This window comes from Zootoca vivipara, chromosome 4 (genome assembly GCF_965207765.1).
Source record: "Zootoca vivipara chromosome 4, rZooViv2.hap1.1, whole genome shotgun sequence".
NCBI lineage: Eukaryota > Metazoa > Chordata > Lepidosauria > Squamata > Lacertidae > Zootoca > Zootoca vivipara.
Window position 1 is genome coordinate 30363268 of NC_142587.1, and position 17702 is coordinate 30380969.

The 17702-nt window shown below is 42.1% G+C and overlaps 1 protein-coding gene across 7 annotated transcripts in view; it reads left to right on the forward strand.

The window, feature by feature from the left end:
* Positions 1-17702, forward strand: part of MGAT4A (alpha-1,3-mannosyl-glycoprotein 4-beta-N-acetylglucosaminyltransferase A) — a 54415-nt gene that overhangs the window by 7263 nt on the left and 29450 nt on the right. The window lies entirely within an intron of this gene.

Genomic DNA, 17702 nt, shown 5'->3' on the forward strand with positions numbered 1-17702 from the left:
TAATTCAGCTGCTGAAAGCCCTGTTCCTGTTGCTGCTCTTTCTAGGGCAATATGCATATCTTTAAAAATCTTTGGCACTTACCCACTACAGTAATTATATGTGTCAAGCAGCAACACACCAGTGCTTATGTGGACTTTTTAAAAAAACTGGAAATGGAACAGACCCCTGTGTTGGCCAAATAACACCAGTGGTAATTGGTTCCTTACACCCAATCTTGTTAACTGCTATGCCTATGAGCACTCTATAGGGCCCGTTATATATCCCAGCTTCTCTCTTTCTGCTTAAATTTTGGTCACCTGGATTGTGCTCTTCCTGGAAATGAGCCCTCTTCAGTTGTTTGCTTCTCCTTATATGATTGCCATCACTTGATGGGGATCAACTTGTAGTCCCTGCCCTCCCCTCTACAACACCCTCGTCACCATCTTCATTGTCACCCAGTGCTGGGAAATGAACTTGGACAGTGCGGGGGGGATCCGCTGTGCTTGTGTTGGCTCCTACCAGCACTACCTAGAAGCCTGATCTTTCAGGTCAGGGTCAGCAAACTTTTTCAGCAGGGGGCCGGTACACTATCCCTCAGACCTTGTGTGTGTGTGTGTGGGGGGTGGACGGACTGTATTTTGAAAAAGAAGAAGAATGAATTCCTGTGCCTCACAAATGACCCAGAGATGCATTTTAAATAAAAGCACACATTCTACTCATGTAAAAACACCATGCAAGCCCCACAAATAACCCAGAGATGCATTTTAAAGAAAAGGACACATTCTACTCATGTAAAAACACGCTGATTCCCGGACTGTCTGCGGGCCGGATTTAGAAGGTGATTGGGCCTGCTGCAAAGACCTGCTGCAAAAGTTGCCTTTCCAACATTGGGGAAGATGATAAAGGCATGTGGCTAATGTGTCCATCTCTTCAGAGGGCTCTTGTGTTCTGTCGTATCCTGCCTCAAAGGAAGGTACAGTTGGCTGCTTCCTCCTTAGCCCATTGTGTTCACCATTTTAAAAGGCGTTTGCTGATGAAAGCAGTCATTGAGCAATGAATGCTGGAGGAAATGATCTGGGTGAGTCCTTTGGTGAAAAGCCACCTCTGGTTTTCCAGTGTGTCATTTGATGATACGGTTAGCACAATATATTTTTTTTAATTAAAAAAAAAACCTTCTAAGATGATACATCCATTGACTATTCAGATGCTACTTGTATTTGTAAGCTGACTTTGTAGGCTCTACACACTTTGGCCTTAATTATTCATGTTCCTCCTGAAACAGTGTCCCATGCCCCTCATTCTTCTGGCGCATACAGAGGACTCAAGGTAGAGGAGGATGCCTTGTTTCACCTGTTTCCAGGCTTTGGGGACATCAGAAGTAGTTGTAGACTACCACCCAGAACTCAATATGGTGGAAGACTGACACCCCACACTCTGAACTATTTGCTTGTGCAGGATAACTCAGTGGGAGGGCTAGGGCCCTTTTCGCTATGCATATTTGTCACTTCCTGAGCTTGAGGGCAAGAACCTTCTGGAAGGAGTTTTGATTTGCTTCTGGCAGTCACATTTATGGACCCTTTTGATCCGACTAACAAACAACAAATCAGCTTATTGGGCACCATGGTCTAAGGTACATACACACACATATATGCGATGTGTATAGTCAGCTAAGAAATGGTTGTGTGTGCCTACTCCACCTTTGGCTAAGATGCTTTGATACCTTGAAATGGTCACAAACATTATCTGAAGAGAATTTGTCACAATAAGAGATGAGGAAAAGGGTAGCTATGGTGACGGTACTGGCAGCTCAATTTGGCAGAAGGGGAGAAATTGCATCACAGTGGAGGGACAGGAGAGGCTAGGAGGCAGGAAGGGTGAAGCGGAAGAGAAGAAGCAGATATATTGGGATGTGGACGCAGCCTGAGTTTGGCAAGAGGCCCTATGGCTGGATGACTGTTTAGGGAAGCTTCTAATGTTTGCTTTGGTACCAGAGATGATATATTGGGGAAACAATTCAGAAAAGGAAGAGACAAAGTGATGGAGAATCCTGCAGCATGGCAGCATGTGGTGTGCCTTCTTCTCCTCAGGGTGTTTCACAGTCATCAGGCTTCTTTCATCTGGAGCATGTGATCCTGTCTTCAGTATTCTATAGTTTTCTGGAGCAAATAACCACAGCAGGGTTTCCCAAACTTGGGTCTCCCATCTGTTGTTGGACTACAGCACCCATCATTCCTAGCTAGCAGGACCAATGGTGTCAGGGATGATGGGAATTGTAGTCCAAAAACAGCTGGAGACCCAAGTTTGGGAAACTTACTAAGTTACTAATGCAATAATCTGAATTCACCCACTGTCATCCAGGAACACCCGCAGTTGCTCCGCCACTCCTGTCTTTCTGCAGAATCAGTTTTTACACTGCAAATGTGCATTTGTTTCACATATCCTTCGGATGTATGCTTCTGTTGTGTTTTGCATCAAACTTTGGTTAGTGAGGAGAGAGCGTAACTGTGAATCCCGGTTCAGATGACACACCAAGCCAAAATTTTGCTAATGCAGTGCAGCAGTAAAAAGGAGCAAAGTGGCTGTGAGAGCTCCTTTCTATCTGTGAGAGCCCAGCCATTTGCATTGCCTCACAAAGCCATAGTTTGGCTTACCACACCATCCAAACATTTTCAAGTGTGTGTAATTGAAATACTTTTTAAGGAATATTAGCTGGTTAAGATTTTGAAGCTGTTTGAAAATGCAATCCAAAGCTGATAGCTTGATGTAAGTAAAACACATCCCATGTGCAAACTGATTGAGAGAATAGTGGTTACTAATTAGGTGAGAAATGTTACTGGTGACAGATGGCTCTGTGTAAATTAAATGAACTGTACTACGTGATTAGAGTTTCATCTGGAGGATAATTGCATTGTCGTCTTATCATTCTCCGTAGTTTTTTTCAGGTCAAAACGTCTCTTCAGTGCAGTGATACATTATGTGCAATGATGGTATTGTAAGTCCCAAATTAGGGTTTGAGATATCCTGATGCTAAATTATTTATCACTAAAGCCTGTGGCCCAAATCCCATTTTAACACTATGTAATGGCTTTCAAATAAAATAAGATAGATGTGACAAACCCCTGAATGTGAATTACAAGAACCAAAGCTGAAAAACCAAGTTAGCTTCTACAAAGTATTTGCTTTAAAACATTAATTTTTGGAAAGGTTTTTAACTAGTCAGAACTTTGTATTCAAGTCAGCTGTCTATCACAAACATTGTAAGAGCTGCCATGGCTGTCTTTGCAGCAGATATTAAATACATTGTATAACTCAGGGGGCTCAGTTGTTGGTCGTTTAGTGGGGAGGGGACATACTCAAAGTTGCAGCCATTCTGTAATAGCCCAAGTGTTTGGGGAATGCTGATACAGGTAGGTCTAGTACTTCTGTAGTACGTGGTTATTAATGTCTTACTGTATGATGATCACATATATCTCAAGTCTCAATGGATTATATACTGTAATCCTACGTGCCATAATTTTATTACTTGTATATTGTGTATACAAATTTATGATATATATTAAAAATAGTAATATGAGATGCAGTAGAATATGTGGGTGTAAGACCACCTATTTTTGACTGCAGGATCCAGCTGCACCACTGCTGTGGAGGTTTGCAACTGTTCGAAGACCTTTCCTGGTATCAGTAGTAGACCAGTCGGTAGTTGCCTCTGTCCTTCCCCTATCTTTTGAAGATGGGGACCTCACTTGTTCTCTTAAGAATTCTTTAAGATTGTAGACAGAGGCTCTGAGATTGCACCTGCAAGTCCTTTTAGTTCTCTTGGATGCAGCTCATCGGACCCTGGAGATTTGAATTTGTCTAAAGTAGCTAAGTGTTCCCATACCACCTCCTTTTCTATCTTGGGCTGCTGCTCCCTCTCTGCATAACTTATTAAAATATTGGTAGGTTTGGCACTGTTCTCCTTTTGGGGGGGAAGGCAGCTCAAGCTGTGTAATCTGAATGGCTGCCTTCCTGTTTATTGCACAGTCACCTTCCTGGTGATAGAACAAGGTCCCATGTGTAGATGGGATGATCCTGGTTCCTTCCTTTGTTTTCCCCCCCAAATAAACTTCCCATGCTTAAAAGGCACATTGCAGCACAATTCCAGGAAGGTGACTCTGCAATGACTGTAAGGCTACTGTCCAATAGAGCTGCATTGTGTTCCAACTTAATTTTTCTGTTAGATTAGTGGTGGGGAACCAGTACACTCCAAATATTGTTGGACTCCAACTCCCATCAGCTCCAGCGAGCAGCACTTAAAAAAAAAGGTGGGGGTACTCAAGGGCACACAGTGCCAGGACCTCTTTTTATAGAAAAAAAAGCACTAGAGCCTAGCCAATATTCAAGGAGGATGGACAACTCAAGGAGTCCAGCAACATTTGGAGGGCACAGAATCCTCAAACCTGATCTAGATAATCTTTATCACACTCACCTCCCTGCCCTTTTGAATGCTCGTCCTTCTCAAATAGTGCTTTCACACTAGACTGTATCCCTAAACCCCCCTAAACCATTTGCACAATAGTCATAGCTGCCAAGTTATCCCTTTTTAAAAGGGATTTTCCCTTATGCTGAATGGGCTTCCTCGCGAGAAAAGGGAAAACTTGGCAGCTATGACAATAGTTCTCAAATGAGAGAAAAATTGCACTAATGAAATAATAATAATATTTTTATTACGGTCATAGACCAGCAAAAAAAGAAAAAGAAAACCAATAATACATAAAATACATAAAATAATACATAAAATAGATAGTATTATCATCTTTGAATAATACTGTTTCATAATCCTATTTTAAGTTAAAATTAGGTTAAAATTTAATGAGGGATAGTTCCCTTTAACTATTGTCCGCTGGGAATTAATAGGCGGCTTTATCATTGTTATTGATTGATGTCATGGTGTGTCTTAGTCTTGACGCATAGTAACAGAATTTAGCTACATTCTTAGTGCACTCTGGGTTAAAATCTGCTAGTAGGTATCTAGTAAGCGTTTCTGTTGAGCGGCCTGGTAAGTTTTTTAACAAGGGATCAATTATCTCCTTCCTCATGTCTCGATACAATGTACAATGGAGGAGGACATGACTTATCGATTCAATCTCCTTGTTATCACAAGGACATAGTCTCTCAAACCCTGCTGCTTTTCTGGCCATTGCCATTTTAGCAACTCCTCCCCTAGTTAACATATCTTACCCAAACCAAAACACACACACACACAAAAAGGCAAAACAAGTTTTTAAAAAGTTTTTTTTAAAAATGGTGAACTGTATCTCACTCTTGCCCGTGTCGTGCCCACAGATATAAATGGCACGTAGGAGGGAAAAGTGACCCCCCCCAAAAAAAAACCTATGGAAAATCAAATGCAATTCTGCTGGAGGTTGCAATGGAATAACAATTAGTAGATAGGAGCCTTCTGTCTAGAACAGGCACCCCCAAACTTCAGCCCTCCAGATGTTTTGGACTACAATTCCCATCTTCCCTGACCACTGGTCCTGTTAGCTAGGGATCATGGGAGTTGTAGGCCAAAACATCTGGAGGGCCACAGTTTGGGGATGCCTGGTCTAGAAGCATCAAAGATAAGGCTGGGTGTAGGTAGATCACTCCCTTTTTTCCTTCTGCTGGAAAGAATGGGTTAATAACAACCACAAGAATGACTATTTTAGTTGAAAAGGTGATCTAAAATTTTATACAAGATATGGATGATGTATGCACTCAGATTGTATTTGCCTAGTTACGATGCTGAATAGAGCCTATTCATTTTATTGACTTCAGTCTCCAATATTTTCCACTGCAGAAGCAGCAGCAGCAGCATAGGTGAAAATTCATTGTGATCCCTGCTGAATGCAAAACGAATAGCCAGGTTTTGATCAAAGAAACAGAGCTGTAAATTAGCTTGCTGATCTCACCTGGAACTTTCAGTACATATCTTTAGGCACCAGGCGAAAATGTTCCTCTATAACCAGGCCTTTTGGCTGGTTAAACATGCTATGTTTGTGGGAGAAGGGGGTCATTGGTTTGTTCTTGTTTTATTTATTATGTATATTGTGTTCTCATTTTGGCTTTTTATGTTGTGAACTGCCCTGTGATCTTTGGATGAAGGGCGATATACAAATTTAATAAATAATAACAACAGCAACATATAAGGAAACAAATCCTCAACACAGAACTGTAGTAAAGGACTTATATTTCCATCCAGATCATGGACTTAATTATCCTTATTGTTTGAAACCAATGCACAGACAGAGAACCATATGCTTGCCTCATTTGACCTTCATTTGGGTCTGATCCCCTCCCCCAGGGCTAAAGTCTGAACCTCTATCTCATAATTGATAAGAACAAGCTTTTTAGTGTTCAACACTGTATTCAGATGCAGTTTGATGTTGGAAGTGGATGTTGCTAACACCACGTTTTTAATTGTTCCGATCTTTGCTTTTTCTGGCAACTTCCCTTCCCTTCCACCAGCTTTTAAAATGAAGCAGTGGTTTATTTTGGTTATGGCCCTGTGTTTGGGTTTCTGTGAATATCCAATAACATCAATTGTGTCTAAAACGAGAATATCTTTGTGTTAGCAGAGTTCACCCAACTTTGAACTTGCCTCTGAAAATCTGCAGGCTTTCAAAATATGTGTTTCTGGTTGAAATGCATGTCTAATTGTCTCTGTTCGTTTGTTTGGATGCTTAACTCTTCCAAGCTGTTATACCCCTTTATTTTTATATTCATCTCACAGCCATGTTCATACAGGGAATGTTGCATCACATTGTAGCAACTTGTTTCTCATTAACAGTCTTGGTGAGGCAGGTTGACTTACTCCCTTCGCCATCTCATTATTCCTAGCTGCCTTTGTCTCTTCCAGTCACATCCTTGCAGAAAGATTATTCTGTAGCCAGATGTGTTAAATTAAAGCAACTGAATGCTGGCTTTTACTAGTCAGTAGAGATGTGACTTGGTCTGTTTTTCCACATTATGTTTGACATTGATTCATAGGAATTGTTCCCCAGGCTAACAGTTAATCAGAAGTCCTGTCTGTGCATTGGTCTCTGAGATAAAATGTCCTGTCTCAGAGAATCCCTCTGGCATTCTGCTATGCCCCTTAAAGAGAAAAGCACATGGTTAAGTTCTTACACTGTGTTTTAATGTTGGTGTGACTCCCAATGCACCTGTGTCTTTCAAGTGTAATATGAGAAACAATCCCTGTGAAAGCAAACCTTTTTAGAACTAAAATATCCACCTGATGAAGTTAAACAACAGAGCCAGACGGATACCTAGAGAGAACCTGCTGCAAGACAGACCCAAAAAAGAAAATAACAGAACACCACTAGTCATCACATACAGCTCCCAAGTTAAAACAGTACAACGCATCATCAGAGATCTACAGCCTCTCCTGGACAATGACAGCTCCCTTTCTCAAGCTCTGGGAGGAAGCATAGCTGCCAAGTTCTCCCTTTTTTAAGGGAAATTCCCTTATGCTGAATAGGCTTCCTTGTGAGAAAAGGGAAAACTTGGCAGCTATGGGAGGAAGACCTTTCATTGCCTACAGACAGCCACCCAATCTTAAACAACTCCTCACCCACAATAATACAACCACCAGACTTAACATGGACACTGGTACCAGAGCCTGCAATAAACACAGATGCCAACTTTGCTGCCACATACACCCGGACAACACCATTACTGGCCCCAACAACATCCAACATACCATCTCAGGACTATTTAATTGCTCATCCTCTAACATTGTGTATGCCATCAAATGCAAACAGTGCCCTTCAGCTCTCTATATTGGACAAACAGGCCAAACCCTACGCCAAAGGATAAATGGACATAAATCTGACATCAGGAACCACAAGACAGAGAAACCAGTAGGAGAACACTTCAATCTCCCAGGACATTCTATACAAGATCTCAAAGTAGCTGTCTTACTACCAAATAATTTCAGAAATAGACTGGAAAGAGAAGTTGCTGAATTACAACTTATCACCAAGCTCAAAACCATGGAGGGACCTGGTTTGAACAGAGACATAGGATTCTTATCTCATTATACATGATAAAGCGATCTTCAGCCATCTCAACCCTTGCTTTATCATGCAAAACCATTCGCAGTCGTTTTCAGTCATCAACAGCTATCAGTCAGTCAATCACCCACTTCCACCACCTTTCTGAGTGATTCCCCACCCCACCCCCTCCCCACCCCTTCTCCACATAAGCGCCTGGGGACTCCTATTTCAGTGTATCTGAAGAAGTGTGCATGCACACGAAAGCTCATACCAAAATAAAACCTTAGTTGGTCTTTAAGGTGCTACTGAAGGAATTTTTTTATTTTACTTCGACCCAGACCAACACGGCTACCTACCTGTAACCAATCCCTGTGACTATTCCTTGGTGAATGGGGGAATAGATTGACTTGATGGATTATTTAATAGTTTAGAAGAAATTACAGGGGAAAGCAAAATGCCACTTAGAGAAGGATCTGAAATACATGCTTTATTCTGGGTTGTTCTGTTTGATGTTTTAATGTGTTGTAAACCACTTTGAGATTTGTTATAGCGGTATAGAAATGAAACCATCATCAACAACCACAACCACCACCACAACAACATCCCATTGTGGGGGGATATGACGCCTAGACATTCCATTGTGGCAACTGCAACCCAGGTTTATGGTCCCATTTGGCGATTAGCTTCTACGGTATATCTGCTCATCTAACAATTAAAATGGGTATAGGATTCCAGTTGCGCACTTTTCTCCCAGTTCAAATAGCTTGTAGAACTTTTCTTTTCTTTTTTTTTTTATTATTATTTTTTTTAAAGGTAAATAAACTTTATTTCAATTATACAAACATAAATTGCTTGTAGAACTTTTCTTTCCTCTCCCTGTTATCTCCCTGATTGATAGTATAGGAGTAGTTGTTCTGTGTTTGGTTGTTTTTGTTTTGCTTTGGTGGGAAGGGGGACTGCTTACTCTACAGATATTATTCACCCATGTCATGCACGCTGAATGTTGCACGGGTAAGATAACATTAACTGTTGGATTTTGACCTTCTCATGTGCTGCTATCGTTTGTGGCTCATATCTAAGGCCTTGGCTTCCTGCTATCCTTTTTCTTATAAAACCATTAGTATAGAACCAGCATAGAAAATAGTTGCAGAGGGTAAAGCAGCTCAGATTCAGAACTGATTAAAAAAAAAGATAATTGCTTAGTGTTAAACTGATACCAAAGTAAATGAACCTCTCTCGGGAGGGTAGTCTGCAGCTGGAATGCTTCTGTCCTGTAGTCACTTTGCAGGAGTGCTTGGAGAAAAACCTCCAAGTGTCTTAAGGTCAGCTGGGTATGTGTGCAGTGAGATGGACTTCCATGTCCCCAAGTTTCTGAACTATCATCTTGAATTGGGCCCATAAATAGAGTGGGAGCCAGCAAATGGCTAATTACTCTCCTGATGTGATTATGCCACCTGTTGGGCAGTCTTTTAGCCATATTCTGGTAATTTCCAGACTAGTTTTAAAGTCAGTAGTTCATTTGGGAGACTACTAGGGTGTAGATCAATGAAGCAAGACTCTTGCTATCCAGGTAGAATTGCAGCTAGGTCTCAGTGTCCTGGGGGCCACGGACTACTTTCCCCCTCTAGTTATAAAGATGGATCAATGAGCATCCTCCAGTATCAATCTTTGGGGGTAGAGCAACCCCCATGCAAACAGGTTGAACACTAGTTATCTAGACATATGGACCACCTGTTGACTATATCTTATCTGAGTTGAGTGTCTGCTCACTGACTCTCAGCCGGACAGTTATACTTAGTACAGAAACATAGGCTGGGATTCAACTAACCCAGCATGCTAGCAAACGTCAGCCCAAGGGCTCCCATTAGTGCAATGGGGTTCGCGTCCTCTCCTCCTGCCATGGGTAATGCCATTCAAATGGTGTATATGTGCCATGTCTTCTTATTGATTATGCAGAGCAGGGCATACCTGCTCCCCTCCCCCAATATTTTATTCAGGTTGGCACCCTTGCCTGATGGAGCAGTCAGAAGAGCATGGCGTTGAATTTCTCCCATAGAGGTGACTTTGATATAGCATCTCACATGTGACGACCATGGGAGCATATGTCACCACTGCAAGGGTCACGTAGAGGCGGTCTCTTAATGAAGACTGATTTCTATACACACATCACTGTGATTCTCGTGGTGGTGGGTACTGGCTGAAGAGTTCTATGGGGCCACCAGCAGCATACCATGCACCAGAGACGGTGTTAGATAAATAAGCTAGGCACCAAATGCCTCCTTAAACCAAGGTTACAGTTGCCAAAACGGAATGTCTAGTTGCCATCTTGGGAACAGATGGCTTGAAAGTCATATTTTTCAATACGACTTTTTGGTTCCTGATATTCATTCTGATTGTGAAGATAAAATACAATGGATAGAATACTACAGGATGTGTTGCTAGTGTGTGAAAATAGTCAAGATCCAATGATCCCCATGCATGCACCTCCAGGTGGTGGAGATGTCAGGCATCATCTTGGTGCCCGGGCCTCTTCACTTGATCGCAAATGGCCAATAGCCAGGTGCAAAATGCTCCTGGTGCCTGGCTAATTTCGAATGCTGTCCAGAAATAACTCTTCTGTATGCAGTAGTGGATTTCTGAACCAGCCCATAGCATTGATAGTGGCAACTGGTCCAGCCCCTTTCAGAAACAGGAATCCTGCCAAGGACTATACACCTTCCTTTCTGGAGAGCGGCACTCTGGAATATGTGTTGGATATCAGGCATCAGGCAATAATGGTGCATTTGCTACTGTGGATTATTTTTGCTTGATACAGAGATCCTCTTTTCTGATGATGTTGCGGAATTACTTAGGCCCAATGAGGTTCTCTCCCCCCCCCCTGTATCTTATGTGGGAAGAAGGCAAGAATGGTTGTGGCTGATGAAAATTTGTGTGGGTGTATTTAAATCTGTCTCGGAGAAAACCTTTGAGGATGGGGAAAGGCTGTGTAACGAAATCCAATGAAGGTGTAGGCAGATTTACTTTTCTTAGAATGTGAAATGTCAAGCCTCTTCAAATATTTATATTTAATTTCTGAAGTGGATTACACAATAATAACAGAGTTTTATATGCTCTTATGGAATGTCTTGAGACAAAAAAACCTTCTGCGCTGGGAGTTCCTGAACGCTATATTATGTCTGTTTTTCATGCCCCTGAAAGCTCTAGTGAAAACATTTCACTAAATAAAAATGCTTTTTATATTTGGCCAGTGGGGATGGGGGGGCAGAGAACATAATAATAATAATAATAATAATAATAATAATAATAATAATAATAATTTACAGTATTTATACCCCACCCATCTGGCTGGGTTTCCCCAGCCACTCTGGGCGGCTTCCAGCAGAAAAATAAAATACTGTAATCTATTAAACATTAAAAGCCTCCCTAAACAGGGCTGCCTTCAGATGTCTTCTAAAAGTCTGGTAGTTGTTGTTCTCTTTGACATCAGATGGGAGGGCGTTCCACAGGGCGGGCGCCACTACTGAGAAGGCCCTCTGCCTGGTTCCCTGCAACTTGGCTTCTCGCAATGAGGGAACCGCCAGAAGGCCCTCGGTGCTGGACCTCAGTGTCCGGGCAGAACGATGGGGGTGGAGACGCTTCTTCAGGTATACTGAACCGAGGCCATTTATACCATTTATAGTAATGGAGTGAAAAACATTCTAGATTTTTAAAGACCGAAATTTTCTATGGTAACATTTGTTACCCAGGAGATAAGAGAAGATTATTAATACAGCACAATATTAGTCTGGATTTTGCAGACATTTAAAGAAAGAAGATGAAACAACAATTGAATTATTTAGCCCACTTTATGAGATTTCCATTACATGACTGTAAACAAGGGTGTCTGAAACTTTTCTTTGTACTGTAGTGTGTGTATTTCTTTGCCCTTTTCTTGTCTGGGGAGTGGCTGTGGTGTTTGGAATAGTATTGTTAAAAATGAGTCATTAATGCTGCATTCATATACATTTATATTTAAAGCACACACCCCCCTTCAAATATATTACTGGGAACTGTATTTCCCCCTCACAGAGCTAAAATTCCCAGTGTCCTTAACAAACTGCAATTCCCAGGTGTCTGTTTTTGTGAGGGGGAATGTGCTTTGAATGTATGGTGTGTACACAGCTGTTTCCTAGTCTATATGTCAGGGAAGCTACACAGCATGCATTTGAGTAAGAAGCTGAGTGCCAAAGTGGGTTTTAGAACATTGACACTACCATCAAATTGGCTTTCCTCCCAAATATGTTGCAAAGATCACTGCAGAGCTAAAGACGAGCTTAGAGGCTTGTGTAATCATCCGTGCACTTCTGCTTTCCTTCTAGCAATTGGGGAAAAGGCTTATTTTGAAGCAATGGCAGCTACAGTTACCTCCTGCAAGTGCCAGGCAACACCCTAGCACAGAAAAGACTTGGCTCACAAATGCTTTGCTTTGCTGGGGTTTCCAGAAAGCCTTTGGCTGTTAGGTTGGGAATTAATTATTAGACCCTGGAAATGGTCCGTGGATGTATTTCCAAGTAGCACTGCCTTTGTAGGGATCATAAGTATTATTTAGGGTCAGGGGCTTTCCAAGTTGGTGCCTAAGGGCACACACAGCCGTAATTGGGGGGGTGCGTTTAGAATCGGCAGGTTTTGTTTTGCCTCGGTAATGAGTGCTCATGTCTCTTGTTGTTGCCCATCCTCCATATTTCTGATGAGCTGTCCACCTGTGTATTTGTTTTAAAGCACTGTTTGTATTATTCTACGGTTAATTGCAGCACCAGATTGGTTCTTTTAAAAAATATTATTTGTGTGTGTGCTAAGTTGGAAACAACCTCCAGAGAAGCGAGAGAAAATGCTTTGCCATTAACACGCAGAATACCAGCTATGTGCAAAGTCCCTTTTGCTTCGCTCTGGCGGACGTTGTTCCTGTTGAGTTTGCTCTTCAAGAGGAGAGTGTGCATGTGAGAACTGACCCAGCTGTGTGGTTCAGACATAATGCCAAACCATGGTTTAATGTAATGGTTACTGAGGAGTTTCAGGTCCATGCTACCTGTCTCTTCCTCTCCTTGCTCGCAGTTATTGTCTGCCTTCAATGTTGCTTTGAGGTAAACTAGAGTTTGCTGAGCAAACTATAACTTGCACTTGTCCTTGCTCTGCAGTCCAGGAGGAATCTCCTCACTGTTCATAAAAACACCTTGGTGAGTGCTTTTTAAAAAGTCAAGCTGCTAATTTTAAGGAGTCCAGGTAGCTTTGAATTTTCGGTGGAGGTATGAATCTGCATTTTTAAAATGTAAACAATTTAACCATTATATTCCCCTCCCCCCGGACTTCATGTTTGACAGTGGAGCAGACTGCAACCAGGGATGGTGAGCTCTCCTTTGCTGGAAATATTTAAGTGAAGACTGGATATGCATCTGTCAAGGATGCTGTAGTTGTATCCTGCATTGCAGATTTTGCATTGAGCAAGGAGTTAGACTAGATGACATCTGAGGTCCCTTCTGACACTGCAGTTCTAGGATCTGACCACACATTTAGATTCTCTCTGGGTTTGACTTGTGATAGTCTCGGACCACTGTCAGATTTGTTTGGTTAGACTTGTATGCTGTACTGCACAGTAAGGTAAAGGGGCCCCTGACCATCAGGTCCAGTCGTGTCCGACTCTGGGGTTGCGGTGCTCATCTTGCTCTAAAGGGCGAGGGAGCCGGCGTTTGTCCACAGACAGCTTCCGGGTCATGTGGCCAGCATGACAAAGCTGCTTCTGGTGAACCAGAGCAGCGCACGGAAACACCGTTTACCTTCCCGCCGGAGCGGTCCCTATTTATCTACTTGCACTTTGACATGCTTTTGAACTGCTAGGTGGGCAGGAGCTGGGACCGAGCAACGGGAGCTCACCCCGTTGCAGGGATTCAAACCGCTGACCTTCTGATCAGCAAGCCCTAGACTCTGTGGTTTAACCCACAGCGCCACCTGCGTCCCTGTACTGCGCAGTACTATAGTGCAAATGTTAAATAAATGTCTATTGTAAGCTGTAACTGAACAATGAGTTTTTCCTCCGAGGCTAAATCAGGCAGTACAACCACCAGGGCATTCATATTTAAGGAAAGGAAGTTGTCAGTAGGAAGTATTAAACAAAATGAAGGGGGGGGAGCTCTTTAAAAAAGGTATTGTATCACTGATAACCAGGCTTTAAGGATTTTTTTTAAAAAAAGGTTGGTGTAATTCAAGAACTGAGGAAGTCATAGGATTTCTGGAATTCTCAACAGAAATAATCCCCTGTCCTCATCCTTACCAAGGATAACACAATCTTATTTCTGAAGGCCAAAAGCTTGTTTAGTCCTGTTGCAAAAGAATGAAAAAATGTGATTCTTCGGCTGCAACTCCACTTTACAGTCTAGTGAAGGAGACATAATAAAGCAATCCAAAGGCCAGCAACTGGTACTGTAGCAGTAAATCTGAAATCAACTGACATTGAGATTGAGCTTTCCAGGCAGTAGCTAGGTTGCAAAAACAAAAACAACCCCACACATCCCTCAAACTAATCTAAAATTGATCTGGTAGGGATTCTGCCCCTAGTTATATTATTTTGTTGTGATTAGTGAAGGAAGGAAGAGGGGGCTGTGTTTATTTATCCTAACAATTAAAATCCATACACAGATACAACTACATTATGGACATAATGGGTATAGCAGGTTCCCTGGCCCCAGGCAGTTGATGGCGTGTAGTTCAAGCACTTCCATCCAGACCATGGAGGTGAGATTCTGCAGATAAAATTGATGGTTGGCTGGTGGTAAAGATGCCAACCTACAAAAATAGCACTACCAGATAGATGATTCTATCTAGTATAACAAAAATTTCAGAGTCTGAAAGATAAATAGTTTTGCTTCTGGTTCTGAAAGTTGTGCTGCATGTATTATTATTATTATTTTCATGGATTTTTGTTCCTTGGTGGCATGCAAATGTGTTTTTCTTTTAAAATTACCAGTTTATTTCACTTGATGCTGAAGCTAGAGGAATCACAGGCAAATGAGAAGCAAGGGAATCGGAGTCCTTGCTTTTCAGTGGCCTTGCCACCATATTGTAAGAGCAATATGAAAGCGTGTTTCCAGCTTCAAGAGTCTTGCCTGTTAGAAACTCAGATATATAAACTAGGCACCAAATGGCTCCTTAAACCAAGGTCACAGTCGCCAAAACAGAATGTCTAGTTGCCATTTTGGGGCTAGGCGGCTCTAAAGTCTTATTTTTCAAACAATGGACTGACTTTAAATTGGTGTGGAATGTTCTGTTGCAGAGCAAACCAATATAGCAGGTGGTGGAGGAGGGTACTCAGTACTGCAACAGTGCATATGGAGGCGGGGAAGCTCAGACAGTAATCCTTTGTATTGTAATTGAGGTATTATGAACACATGCCTGTCTTCATCTATTCAGTGTTGGAGGGCATGGTTTAGTAATCCTAGACACTGTCATTACTGCATTTGAATTTTGAATCTAGGAATTTTGCAGCACTGTAATTTGCTATAACATTACTTTCATTACATTCTGTATTTTAGAATTTCTGTTTTTTTGGAAGCCGCCCAGAGTGGCTGGGGGAACCCGGCCAGATGGGCGGGGTATAAATAATAAATTATTATTATTATTATTACTTGTTTTAAGTAGTATGTTGAAATATTTCACTAATAGTTCTGAAAGAAAATATTGTATAAAGCCATGGTGGGCAGAAAGATTTGGGATCTCCTAGTAGATCTCTGAATGACTTGGAGTAGATCAGCAATATTCTGATGTGCCAGTTGTCCTACAATAACAACAACTAAATTAGTCCCCCCCTAAATTGGATAATTAAAACAAATTCCAAGGGTCACAATGTGTTCAGAGATGAACTGTTATTTAATTCTAATTATACAGTTTTTGCACTTGCCATTTCCTAGATTTATATTTTTTATCCAATTCCCCCCCCCCGCTTGATCCCACAACTTCCACAATCTCAAGAGATGCTTTTCAGGGAGTGGGAATTCCTATTCCTAATCTTGGTTACAGTTTTTGCAAGGATGAGCTGTTGCCTGAGAAACAGGAGTACAGTGGAACCTTGGTTGTCAAACGCTTTGGAAGTCAAACGTTTGCTGACAAATGCTGACCATCGAATGCTGACAACCCAGAAGTGAATGCTTCCATCGAACGGCTTCTGAGGCGCATTCCTCAATTTTTTCAATGGATTTTGCTGACCATCCATTGTGCTTCGGTTGTCAAACGTTTTTGGAAGTCAAACTGCCTTCCAGAACGGATTACAGTACGTTCGACAGCCGAGGTTCCACTGGATTTAATTTAGAAGATGGTTAGGAATAACGGAAGTCATGAATGGTTCCATCAGTAGTTTATCCTACAATGTGCCCACCTGGCAACTGAGAAGCTAGAGTCATCTTGGTAGAGTGTGTGTGTGTGTGTGTGTGGAAGGGGAGGCTCCCATGACTGCATGCTTCTTCATGGGGATGGGGGGAGAGGAAGCTAGGCAAGAACCTTTATTCTTGATACCTAGGTTTTCTGTGAGCAGGGGATTCCTTGTATGGGAGGAACTTTGGCATGTGAATCCTTCTGCATGATCTGGAGTGTTGCAATGCATATGAAGGTTTACCACCTGTAAGAACTTTGCTCAAGCACCACCTGAGTGTACTGATTCTTAACCACAGAAATGCGAGTTCTTTCTTCTCTCTGTAAATACATCTAAGCCAAAAAAAGGCAAAATATAGGAGGTTCATAAGGTGAAACTAGGGTTCGTGGATCTAACGGGTACCCTGAACCCAGTTGTTGCCTGTGTCATGAATCAAAATTGCACTTCGTCACTTGGTTTGTGTTTTCTTATACTGAGAGCACAGGTTGGATGTTTGCCCAGAACTTTTAGTGCTATAATGTTAGGTTGCTCCGACCTTCAACTACAAATTGCATACAGTATCCCTAGGCTATGATGCTAAGATCAGAACAATCGGGGGGGGGGGCATTGAAATGCACTGAGCATTTCTATACGTAATTGGTAGCAGTTGAAATTGTCACTCTGTGGGTGGAAGGAGTATGTCTTTGAAGAGAAAGGGTCTTTCTGTTCAGAGATGCCACCCATAACCTCTCAGTTTCATACAGTGACAATAATGCAACCATGCTGAAGTGCCACACTGCATTGTGGGGCACTGCCTAGGTTTTTGCTCCAGACACCAAAGTTCTTACACTCTCAGCTCAGTCTTTTAACTACATGGCACAGTCTTGATTGTAGATGTTCTCTAGATTGCAAAGCAGACTTAAAAGATCACAAGATCCTTGCATCATCTTTTGGGCCCCCTTCCGAATGCCTCTAGGTCAGGCATCCCCAAACTTCGGCCCTCCAGATGTTTTGGACTACAATTCCCATCTTCCCCGACCACTGGTCCTGTTAGCTTGGGATCATGGGAGTTGTAGGCCAAAACATCTGGAGGGCCGCAGTTTGGGGATGCCTGCTCTAGGTCTTGGGATTGCAAGATTTCTTCTTGCTACATGAACCAAAGGTCATGATCTCTTTCCTTATCATTGTGCTATTAGGGTCTAGTCAAATGGGCACAGATGCTCTGGAATGTGCAGTTTCCTTTCCCCAAGGAATGATGTTGTCCTTTAATCTTATGTTTTGCTTAAAATGAAGTCCTGCTTGTTGCCATCAGTCACTAGAACTTGCTTTT